Genomic DNA, 9,584 nt, shown 5'->3' on the forward strand with positions numbered 1-9,584 from the left:
TGGAGGCACACTGGTTGGGAAACACTGGTGTAACATGATGTGTATGCTGAATAGGCTAGAACAGTGTTTCCCAACCAGTGTACCTCCAGCTGTTGCAAATCTACAACTCCCAGCATGCCCAAAGTCTGTCAGGGCATGCTGGGAGTTGTAGTTTTACAACAGCTGGAGGCACACTGGTTTGTAAACACTAGCATACACACACAACAGGGACTACAACTCCCAGCATGTGTCATTCAGGAGTCCCCTCCCCCCCTTCACATATAGAGATCATTCCCAGTAGGGATCGACCAATATCATTTTTTAGGGCCGATACTGATAATCGGTGGAGGTTTGGGCCGATAGCCGATAACTTATACCGATATTCCGGTATAAGTTATCGGCTATTTATCCCCCCGCGACACCGCTGCAGATCATTGATTTAAACCACCGCCACCGCTGCCGGCTTCTCTGCCCCTGTCTGTCCGGGGGTCCTGAGTCCTATCACCGCGACCGAACCCCGCCCCCGCCACACCGCTCCACGCCCCCTACCGCACCGCCACGGCCCCATTGCCTCCCCCATCCCCGGTTTTATAATTACTTGTTCCCGGGGTCCACTCTACATCTGGCTCCGGTGGCGTCCTCCTGAACTGTCACTGTGCGCACTGATGGTGATGTCACGTCACTTTGGGGGGGGGGGGGGGGGAGGAGCTGTGTACTCAGCTGGATGAGATGAGGGGGCGTGGCTTATTCCTCTCATGCAGACAGAAAAAAAAAAAAAAAATCTGTGACATCTTGTCCACAACAGACTCAGAACTGTGGACAACAGTAAAAGAAAACCCTCTGAACTACAGAACTTCCTGCCCAACAAACAGGTAAGAAAAACACAAACATGCTGCCAAAACATATAACACATGTATACTGCAAAAAAACTAAACTTACAAAGAAGATGCCATATAGTCGAAAAAATTACTACCGGAGTACCCCTTTAATCCCTTAAGGACAATGGACGTACTCCTACGCCCCCGTTTCCGAGTCCTTAAGGACCGAGGACGTAGGAGTACGTCCTGTCCATTCCCGGCCCCCCGCCGCTAGCCGGAGGGGAGCCGGTCCCCGATGCCTGCTGAAATCGTTCAGCAGGCATCGCGGCATATCGCCCAGGGGGGTCATTATGCCCCCCCATGTCGGCGATGGCCGCAGATCGCTGGACAATTCAGTCCAGCGATCTGCGGCGATTCCGGGTCAATCGGGTCTCCAGTGACCCGGTGACCCGGAATTACTGGCTGTTCGGGGCCGTCTCTGACGGCCCCGAACAGCCAGAGCCTGCAGGGGTGAGGTGGCACTGGTGCCACCTCACGATCGCCCTGATTCGTCGACCGACCAATCAGGGCGCCTGCTGCGGGTGTCACTCCCGCACCCGCTCCGCCCCTCTTCCGGAGGACGTGAGCGGGTGCGGGAAGACGACCCCGGGTGCTGGGGACCCCGATCCCTGGCGTTAATGTTGGGATCGGGGCCCCAGGAGCGGCGGCGGCGGGACTGACCTGCAGCGTCGATCAGCAGCAGCAGCAGGAGGTGAGTGACAGCCTCCTGCTGTTGCTTAGCAACAGCTCCCAGCATGCAAAAAGGGCATGCTGGGAGCTGTAGTTATGCAACAGGAGGAGGCAGACCACCACAACTCCCAGCATTCCCTTATGGGCATGCTGGGACTTATGGTTTTGCAACAGCTGGAGGCACATTCTTTCTATGGAAAAGTGTACCTTCAGCTGTTGTGTAACTACAACTCCCAGCTTGCACAAACAGCTAAAGTGCATGCTGGGAGTTGTAGTGGTGCATCTGCTGGTTGCATAACTACAACTCCCAGCATGCCCGTTGGCTGTCGGTGACTGCTGAGAGTTGTAGTTTTGCAACAGCTGAAGGCACACTGAGTTAAGTAGCAAACCAGTGTGTCTCCAGCTGTTGCATAACTACAATCCCCAGCAACCCCAGCCAAAGTAGTATGCCTCCAGCTGTTGCATAACTACAAGACCCAGCATGCCCTTCTGCTGTCCGTACATGCTGGGGGTTGTAGCTTTTGCAACAGCTGAAGGCACACTGGTTGCAAAACACTGAGTTTGTTGCCAAACTCTGTGTTTCACATCCAGTGTGCCTCCAGCTGTTGCAAAACTACAACTCCCAGCATGCACTGATAGACCGTACATGCTGGGAGTTGTAGTTTTGCAACAGCTGGATGCCCCCCCCCCCCCCCCAATGTGAATGTACAGGGTACACTCACATGGGCGGAGGATTACAGTAAGTATCCGGCTGCAAGTTTGAGCTGCGGCAAATTTTCTGCTGCAGCTCAAACTGCCAGCGAGAAACTACTGTGAACCCCCCGCCCGTGCGACTGTACCCTAAAGACACTACACTACACTAACACACAATAAAATAAAAAGTAAAAAACACTACATATACACATACCCCTACACAGCCCCCCTCCCCAATAAAAATGAAAAATGTCTGGTACGCCACTGTTTCCAAAAGGGAGCCTCCAGCTGTTGCAAAACTACAACTCCCAGCATGCACTTATAGACCCTACATGCTGGGAGTTGTAGTTTTGCAACAGCTGGATGTCCCCCCCCCCAATGTGAACATACAGGGTACACTCACATGGGCGGAGGATTACAGTATGTATCCGGCTGCAAGTTTGAGCTGCAACAAATTTTCTGCCGCAGCTCAAACTGCCAGCGAGAAACTACTGTGAACCCCCGCCCGTGCGACTGTACCCTAAAAACACTACACTACACTAACACACAATAAAATAAAAAGTAAAAAAACACTACATATACACATACCCCTATACAACCCCCCTCCCCAATAAAAATGAAAAATGTCTGGTACACCACTGTTTCCAAAACGGAGCCTCCAGCTGTTGCAAAACAACTACTCCCAGTATTACCAGACAGCCACTGACTGTCCAGGCATGCTGGGACTTTTACAACAGCTGGAGGCACCCTGATTGGGAATCACCCTGTTTGGGAATACCCCTATGTCCACCCCTATGCAAGTCCCTAATTTAGGCCTCAAATGTGCATGGCGCTCTCACTTTGGAGCCCTGTCATATTTCAAAGCAACAGTTTAGGGCCACATATGGGGTATCGCCGTACTCGGGAGAAATTGTGTTACAAATTTTGGGGGGTATTTTCTGCTATTACCCTTTTTAAAAATGTAAAATTTTTGGGAAACCAAGCATTTTAGGTAAAAAAACATTTTTTTTTTACATATGCAAAAGTTGTGAATCACCTCTGGGGTATTAAGGTTCACATTACCCCTTGTTACGTTCCCCGAGGGGTCTAGTTTCCAAAATGGTATGCCATGTGGTTTTTTTTTGCGGTTCTGACACCATAGGGGCTTCCTAAATGCGGCATGCCCCCAGAGCAAAATTTGCTTTCAAAAAGCCAAATGTGACTCCTTCTCTTCTGAGACCTGTAGTGCGCCAGCAGAGCACTTTTCACCCCCATATGGGGTGTTTTCTGACTCGGGAGAAATTGGGCTTCAAATTTTGGGGGGTATTTTCTGCTATTACCCTTTTTAAAAATGTAAAAATTTTGGGAAACCAAGCATTTTAGGTAAAAAAAAATAAAAAATTTTTTACATATGCAAAAGTCGTGAAACACCTGTAGGGTATTAAGGTTCACTTTACCCCTTTTTACGTTCCCCGAGGGGTCTAGTTTCCAAAATGGTATGCCATGTGGTTTTTTTTTTGCGGTTCTGGCACCATAGGGGCTTCCTAAATGCGGCATGCCCCCAGAGCAAAATTTGCTTTCAAAAGCCAAATGTGACTCCTTCTCTTCTGAGACCTGTAGTGCGCCAGCAGAGCACTTTTCACCCCCATATGGGGTGTTTTCTGAATCGGGAGCAATTGGGATTCAAATTTTGGGGGGTATTTTCTGCTATTACCCTTTTTAAAAATGTAAAAATTTTGGGAAACCAAGCATTTTAGGTAAAAAATTTTTTTTTTTTTTTTACATATGCAAAAGTCGTGAAACACCTGTAGGGTATTAAGGTTCACTTTACCCCTTTTTACGTTCCCCGAGGGGTCTAGTTTCCAAAATGGTATGCCATGTGGTTTTTTTTTGCGGTTCTGGCACCATAGGGGCTTCCTAAATGCGGCATGCCCCCAGAGCAAAATTTGCTTTCAAAAAGCCAAATGTGACTCCTTCTCTTCTGAGACCTGTAGTGCGCCAGCAGAGCACTTTTCACCCCCATATGGGGTGTTTTCTGAATCGGGAGAAATTGGGCTTCAAATTTTGGGGGGTATTTTCTGCTATTATCCTTTTTAAAAATGTAAACTTTTTGGGAAACCAAGCATTTTAGGTAAAACATATATATATTTTTTTTTTACATATGCAAAAGTCGTGAATCACCTGTGGGGTATTAAGGTTCACTTTACCCCTTGTTACGTTCCCCGAGGGGTCTAGTTTCCAAAATGGTATGCCATGTGGTTTTTTTTGCTGTCCTGGCACCATAGGGGCTTCCTAAAGGTGACATGCCCCCCAAAAACCATTTGTCGCTCCTTCCCTTCTGAGCCCTCTACTGCGCCCGCTGAACAATTAACATAGACATATGAGGTATGTGCTTACTCGAGAGAAATTGGGTTTCAAATACAAGTAAAAATTTTCTCCTTTCTACCAATTGCAAAAATTTAAAAATTGGGTCTACAAGAACATGCGAGTGTAAAAAATGAAGATTGTGAATTTTCTCCTTCACTTTTCTGCTATTCCTGTGAAACACCTAAAGGGTTAATACACTTATTGAATGTCATTTTGAATACTTTGGGGGGTGTAGTTTTTATAATGGGGTCATTTATGGGGTATTTCTAATATGAAGACCCTTCAAATCCACTTCAAACCTGAACTGGTCCATGAAAAATAGCGAGTTTGAAAATTTTGTGAAAAATTTCCAAATTGCTGCTGAACTTTGAAGCCCTCTGGTGTCTTCCAAAAGTAAAAACTCATAAATTTTATGATGCAAACATAAAGTAGACATATTGTATATGTGAACCCAAAAATGTTTTATTTTGAATATCCATTTTCCTTACAAGCAGAGAGCTTCAAAGTTAGAAAAATGCAAAATTTTCATTTTTTTCATCAAATTTTGGGATTTTTCACCAAGAAAGGATGCAAGTTACCATAAAATTTTACCACTATGTTAAAGTAGAATATGTCACGAAAAAACAATCTCAGAATCAGAATGATAACTAAAAGCATTCCAGAGTTATTAATGTTTAAAGTGACAGTGGTCAGAATTGCAAAAAACGCTCCGGTCCTTAAGGTGTAAAATGGCCTGGTCCTTAAGGGGTTAAGCTCTGGCCTAAGTTTACACAACAGACAAATCAAATCAAGGGTCACGCTTGGGGGAGGAGGGGGGCCAATCTTAGGGTGCCCTGATTTTTTGTCGCACAGACAGTCAGTGTCTAAATACCTGTGACTTTTTCTTTTGCTTTAGAGGATTTCTAGAACATGATGCATTCTAGTCTATTTTGGACGGAAAAATGCGTTGGTGCTGAATTTATCAAAAGCGACTTTTCGGCTAAAATTCGCATCGGGCAAATGTACGCCGAAATGTCAGACCATACTGGAGCAGGTATAAATACAGTCTAAACCATAGATCCCGAAGTCCGTGCGCAGAATTTATCAAGAGCCGTGCGATAAATTAGGCGCACAATAGACGGGCCTAACCCTCTGTAGTTTGGGCTATATTGATCCGGAAAATTGGCAACTTTGATAAATCTCCCCTAATGTGAGCTCCGCACTGACAGGACCTTTACAATACAAATCATTCTCAGGTTCTGGAACTGTGGAGCTCACTTTGGGGGAGATTTATTGACCCCTTAACGACCACAGACGTAAATGTACATCCTGGTGCGGCGGTATTTAGCGCACCAGGACGTACATTTACGCCCTGTGTATGACCACGAGCATCGGAGCAGTGCTCATGTCATACACAGCAGGTTCCGGATGCTAACAGCAGCCGGGGACCTGCCAGTAATGGCCGACATCCGCGATCGCGCAGATGTCTGCCACTAACCCATCAGGTGCCGTGATAAGTACAGATCACAGCATCTACGGCAGTGCGCATGTTAAAATAGATGATCGGATCCCCGCAGCGCTGCCGCGGGGATCTGATCATCTGTAATGGCGGACGGAGGTCCCCTAATCTGCCTCTGTTCATCTCCTGCTCTCGTCTGAGATCGAGAAGACCAGAGCAGAAGATCACTGATAATACTGATCAGTGCTATGCCCTATGCACAGCACTGAACAGTATAAGCAATCAAAAGGATTGCTATAGATAGTCTCCTATGGGGACATAAAAAGTGTAAAAAGAAAAATAAATACATTGAAAAATGTTAACATAAAAAATCCCCTCCCCCAATAAATAGGAAAATTGTCAGTTTTTCCCCATTTTACCCCCAAAAAGCTTAAGTTTTTTTTAAAATAAACATATTTGGTATCACTGTGTGCGTAAATGTCCTAACTATCAAAATGTGTTAATGATCCCGTATGGTGAACGGCGTAAACGTAAAAAATAAAAAAAAAGTCCAAAATGCTGCTTTTTAGTCACATTTTATTCCAAAAAATAAATGATCTAAACGATTTATATATGCAAGTGTGGTATCGATAAAACGTACAGATGACAGCGCAAAAAATGAGCCCTCATACCGCCCTTTATAAGGCAAAATGAAAAAGTTATAGGTGGTCAAAATTGGGCGATTTTAGATAACTGATTTTGTACAAAAATTTTAGTTTTTTTAAGCGGTACCCGGAGGCTCGTGACATTATAGCCACGCCCCTCATGATGTCATGCCCCACCCCCTCGATGCAAGTTTAAGGGAGGGGGCGTGACATCTGTCACCCCCCTCCCATAGACTTGCATTGAGGTGGTGGGGCTATTACATCACAAGCTCCCACGTTCGGAACAGTTTGTAAGAGTAACTTGTACCCGTTAGATTTGGAGGATGTCCAGATGGTTAAATAAACCACCAATGCCACAATGGGGGAAAAAGGAAGCTTTTGAAGCGGCGCTCATAAAATGCCCCATCTCTATAAACAGCAATGCATATGGAGTGTTCTCCACTGAAAGAACGAACGTCGTCTGCGGCAGAAAATCCATAATGTGAATGGTGCCGTAGAATCCCATAAAAAAAAAACTCCCACTGAGATTTGAACTCTGATTCAGTGTCCAGAGTGCTAATCATTACACCATGGAACCTCGAGGGGCTTCCGCCCAGGTTAAATTGTTCATTCTCCATCAAGGGTTAATCAGCATTGCCCCTTTAAGGAGAAAACCACAGGGCCCTGGATGCAAGCCATTCCTCGTTAGTATAGTGGTGAGTATCCCCGCCTGTCACGCGGGAGACCGGGGTTCGATTCCCCGACGGGGAGGTTGATCTCTTTTGACCCTTTTCTTAGTTACGCTTAGGTCTGTGACCTCAGATAGTATGAAATGCAGCCAACACCATGTGGTAGCGTGGCCGAGCGGTCTAAGGCGCTGGATTAAGGCTCCAGTCTCTTCGGGGGCGTGGGTTCGAATCCCACCGCTGCCATTAAACACATTTTGCTGAGCTCTTTCAGCTCACGTCACATGCCTGCTTGTTGGTGAACAACACTGTCCAGCATTCCTGAGGGATCTTCAGATAATAAAGGAGGTGTTTAGGACTCGGGGCACGTGTGACTTGGTGTTTGGTGCCGGGTAGAATCCTGTGGCGGTCCTGCAGCACTGAAATTCAGACATGGGCTGGTGTAGCCCACCCTCAGCTACAGGCTCAACCCTTTCCCCTGCCCTAAGGGAAAGCAATTGATTGGTAGAAGCCGGTCCCTACCGGCCATTTACAGGTTGTATTAGACTATGCTCCGGCACTAATGCAAGGGGAGGCGCTCGTTCCGCTCTTGGTATCAGCACTACATTGCCAGCAGAACTCAAAACAGAATTCCGTATGAATGGGACCAAGTTCACATGTCGAAATGTCTGCACGGAAAATCTCAGCACAGACATTGGAGTCTGCGGGGACCGGCGTAATGACCCCACGGGAATGTGCAGTCTTAGGGAGGTTTCACACCACGTTTTGTACTTACGGTTCCTGTATATGACGGGGGGGGGGGGGGCTTAATCACGGCGCCCGCACTCAGCCGTATAGGGGAACCGTATTTAATGCATGTCTATGAGTCGACCGGAGTGAACCGTAGCCTCCGGTTGGCTGCGTTTTCGGCCATATGCGATTTCCCGACCGCAGGCAAAAATGTGGTCGACCGCGTTTTTGCGTGGTCTGAAACCACCCTTAGATGGTTATGCATTCCGTGCAGAGTCCACAGAAGGAATGAATAGGTTAAAGGGGAACTCTGGTGGAAAACTTGTTTTTAAATCAACTGGTGCCAGAAAGTTACAGATTAGTAAATTCTATTTAAAAAAAAAATAAAAATCTTAATCCTTCCAGTACTTATTAGCTGCTTAATACTACAGAGGAAATTATTTTCTTTTTGGAACACAGAGCTCTCTGCTGGCATCTTAGGAACTGTCCAGAGTAGGAGGAAAATCCCCATAGAGAACGGCTCCTTATTTCCACAGGACGTGTGCAGTATTGTACTAACCAGTTATATACACGTGATCAGGTACTGAGTAACAACTTCTGAGGCATCAGACCCTTATCTCGGCAGTGAGCCTGTTCAGCCCATCACTGACAGGCCGGGCGCCATTGTGGCCGGTGATTGAGCTGGAAGTAACTAAGGTCTCAGAAGGTGGGGGCCAAAAGCATTTAGCAGGGAGTCAAGCCCCAAAAAGAGCTACCTCCAAAAAAAAGCAGAGCTGTTGTGCATATCCCCTTCCCAGGAGCATGAATTGATTGAGTCCTCACAAGTTGATAGGATTCTCCTTAAAAGGAGTAGGGGATAAGTTTTTGAGCAGAGGGAGTCAGCACTCCAACAGCTGTCCAGGCATGCTCGGAGTTGTAGTTTTGCAACAGCTGGAGGCACACTGGTTGGGAAACAATGCTATAATAATTTCTAAGCTAATCTTTGCTACTCCCATCAGCTGGCTCCCCGCAATCTTAAAAAAAAACCATACCCTCCATATGATTCCACAGCCTGCTCTGTACATGAGGGCAATAACTTCAGCTGTCTACAGAGGACATGCTCTTTCAGGAGACATTTCTAGCTTGCCTTCAATAGGAAGCCTTAGAACGTGACTGGGGATTTAATCAGGCACTGAATCTCCAAAGAGTTGTACGAGTTGCTTTGCATATCCTTCCTAAAATTCAGTTTTTCCCAACCAGTGTGTCTCCAGCTGTTGCAAAAAGGAGACTTTTCATGCTTACCATAAAATCTCTCTCAAAGAATCCATTGGGGTACACAGACCATGTGTGTATGCTGCTGTCACTAGGAGGCTTGACACTATGGAAACAGAAAAGTTGGCTCCTCCCAGTAGGATATACCCGCCTCCAGGTCACTGAGCTAATCAGTTTTAGTACCAGAGCAATAGGAGGAGACCGACAGGTCAAAGGAAAAAAAAACATGAACTGTTCGAGTACCAGAAGAAAAATATAACTGAACACACCCTCGGACAGATAACCAAAGAGA

General features: G+C 46.4%; 2 non-coding genes across 2 annotated transcripts; both read left to right on the top strand.

Moving 5' to 3' along the window:
* The first annotated feature begins 7,325 nt into the window (after positions 1–7,325).
* TRNAD-GUC (transfer RNA aspartic acid (anticodon GUC)) lies at positions 7,326–7,397 on the top strand. Its single transcript has one exon. It is a non-coding gene; the product is annotated as a tRNA-Asp (tRNA).
* Positions 7,398–7,476: 79 nt separating this feature from the next.
* TRNAL-AAG (transfer RNA leucine (anticodon AAG)) lies at positions 7,477–7,558 on the top strand. Its single transcript has one exon. It is a non-coding gene; the product is annotated as a tRNA-Leu (tRNA).
* Positions 7,559–9,584: the final 2,026 nt, after the last annotated feature.

The sequence above is a fragment of the Hyla sarda genome, chromosome 4, assembly GCF_029499605.1.
Source record: "Hyla sarda isolate aHylSar1 chromosome 4, aHylSar1.hap1, whole genome shotgun sequence".
Classification (NCBI taxonomy): domain Eukaryota; kingdom Metazoa; phylum Chordata; class Amphibia; order Anura; family Hylidae; genus Hyla; species Hyla sarda.